This window comes from Sinocyclocheilus rhinocerous, unplaced genomic scaffold, assembly GCF_001515625.1.
Source record: "Sinocyclocheilus rhinocerous isolate Xijiao unplaced genomic scaffold, SAMN03320098_v1.1 scaffold44, whole genome shotgun sequence".
NCBI classification, from domain to species: domain Eukaryota; kingdom Metazoa; phylum Chordata; class Actinopteri; order Cypriniformes; family Cyprinidae; genus Sinocyclocheilus; species Sinocyclocheilus rhinocerous.
Window position 1 is genome coordinate 2,216,185 of NW_015631022.1, and position 2,662 is coordinate 2,218,846.

At 34.5% G+C, this 2,662-nt stretch overlaps 1 protein-coding gene across 1 annotated transcript in view; it reads left to right on the plus strand.

Annotated features, from left to right (window-relative positions):
- The first annotated feature begins 735 nt into the window (after positions 1 to 735).
- LOC107741081 (glucocorticoid receptor-like) overlaps positions 736 to 2,662 on the plus strand; it is a 53,317-nt gene continuing 51,390 nt past the window's right edge. Inside the window, exon 1 of the mRNA XM_016553674.1 lies at positions 736 to 1,040. The gene's annotated coding sequence lies outside the window, so the exon portion shown is untranslated. The remainder of the gene's footprint in view (positions 1,041 to 2,662) is intronic.

Below are 2,662 nucleotides of genomic sequence, written 5' to 3' on the forward strand. Positions count from 1 at the left end.
TTAAATTAATTAATTAATTTTTTGCCTAATTCGTCAAAAAAAAAAAAAAAACTTGGTTACACTTTATTTTACAGTGCCCTGGTTAAAGTGTAATTGTACATTTAAGTAGGCTACTGAGTAATATTAATTAACAACATGTAGCCTAATTTCTATAGGGTTAGTGTTAGAATTAGCATTTGCTTTAGGATTATTGCATGTTGCATGTAAGTAGCCTACATGTAATGAGTGACAAGGACACTGTAAAATAAAGTGTTAAAAATTGTAAAAGTTTTTTCTTTGCAATTGCACTGCAAGTATTATGCAACACCCTGAGAAAAAAAAAATGCAAACAAACAAACAAAAAAAAGGATGCATAGCAAAATAAAGCACATACTAAACCAAGAACCAAAAAGAAAAAAGTGGAACGGACAGCAGATTTGCTTGAAATGCAAATGTTATTATTACTTATGATCTACTCATAATGTTCATGTCTGCATTATATATCTTGCTATAATGTTATAAATGAAATAAGAAATGAATAAAGCGTCACCATTTTTTCTGGATGTGTGTGAATGAGAGAATAAGGGCAGATGGAAACAGCAGAGACAGAGGGAGAGAAGGCAGTGTGATTTGTTTTGAGGTTACTCACAATCACATCACACTCTCATCCAGTCAAGTCACTGTAATAAGAGGCGAGATGTAATAACTCACTGCTGCCAATAGGTCGCACTGCATGATGTAAACATGCTCTACTGTAATCTCCATTTTGAATGTTTTTATGGTTTAGGGTTTTATGGTACGCCTCTTTTCTCATGGCCGAAGACGAGTAAATTGTCTGGATTAACCAGATGGTGTTATGAATTCGGACTAAAACGCTGGACGATATCCGAGCTGCGATCTTCTCACGCAGCTTGCGATTTGTCTTGCTCTTCTGCAACGACCTCAGACTGCGGTGAAGGCGAAGGCTTTGGTGTTGTTGCTAATCGCTAACAGCAGAAACGTCCAAACAAAACAATGTCAGATGATGCAACAAATCAAAACAGGACCGTAAATACCACAAGGTAACGCACGTACGTTATTTCGACCTTCAAACCGACTTTTCGTGTTAACCGTGCACCTGAATACAAATATCGACACTGATAGCGTAAAAATATTGCAACTAGTTTCAGATCAGTAACTCGTTTCTGCACGCACTTGACTGAACTCGCGAGTTGTTTTTCACGGGTTGAATCGTATTTTGCTGCGCTGTTAGGCCGATTTGTGCGCTTTGGCTGTTGCATAGGTATTACGCGTTATTTAAGGCTTTATACTCTAAATGTGAAGTGAGTGACTCGTCTGCCTGCTGTGGATTAACAGTAGGAGTAGAAACTAGGCCTCAGTGCGTGTCACTGAAACGCGCTCGCGCTGCTTCTGCTACTACTAGCGCGCGAGACTTCCACTTTTGGGATTTTCATCCGTTTATTTTAAAATTAGTCGAGGGATTTAAGAGTCAGTAAATCCTCATGGATTTAGCTGCAGCTTTTGGACAAAGTAGTGTTTACGACGTTAGAGATTAAACCATTTTTATGAGGCAGTTATTAAAACATCAACTTCAGTCAACGGTGCGCATGCTAATAAGTGAGTGACATTAGCTAACGGTCTTTTGTTATTTTAATACATTTAAATACAGATAACTCATCCAAAGTTACAAGATAAACGTAAAAAGCGTACTTATATACAATATAATGTGATGGGTATGCAAAACAGTTAAACTTCTCTGTATTTTTATGTCATAAATCTTACAAAATACCATAGTTAATGCAGTTGTTACTACAGTAAAACCAATTGATATTGAATCTCCATTAAACATTGTAAGAAGCCTTATAAGAATCCTTTTATCTGGATTCTTTTTGTTAGTTTGTTTACTTTTTTTAATGACTGTGGTGGCTAATACTTATTTACCAGATTTGTTTGTTTGCTTTTTACAAATAACAACTATGCTAATCGAAATCAGATTTATTGTAGATTTGTTTTAGAATCAGAATTATTATTAATAAGTATGATTGTGCAGAAGGAAGTTGTCTGGATTAAACTTCCAGTGCACTGAAAAACAAAAAAGAAATAAAATAATTGTTCACATACCTTTATTGTGGTTATTTTTGCTTATACAGGTGCATGTCAATAAATTAGAATGTCGTGGAAAAGTTAATTTATTTCAGTAATTCAACTCAAATTGTGAAACTCGTGTATTAAATAAATTCAATGCACACAGACTGAAGTAGTTTAAGTCTTTGGTTCTTTTAATTGTGATGATTTTGGCTCACATTTAACAAACCACGACATTCTAATTTATTGAGATGCACCTGTATATGTGCGTGTGTGTATATGTTTGTATGGTTTGTTAGGATCGGACAATATTTGGCTGAGATACAACTATTTGAAAATCTGGAATCTGAGGGTGCAAAAAAATCTAAAATATTGAGAAAATCGCCTTTAAAGTTGTTCCAAATGAAGTTCTTAGCTATGCATATTACTAATCAAAAGTTAAGTTTTGATATATTTACAGTAGGATATTTACAAAATATCTTCATGGAACATGACCTTTACGTAATATCCTAATGATTTTTGGCATAAAAGAAAAATCAATAATTTTGACCCATACAATGTATTGTTGGCTATTGCTACAAATATACCCCAGCGACTT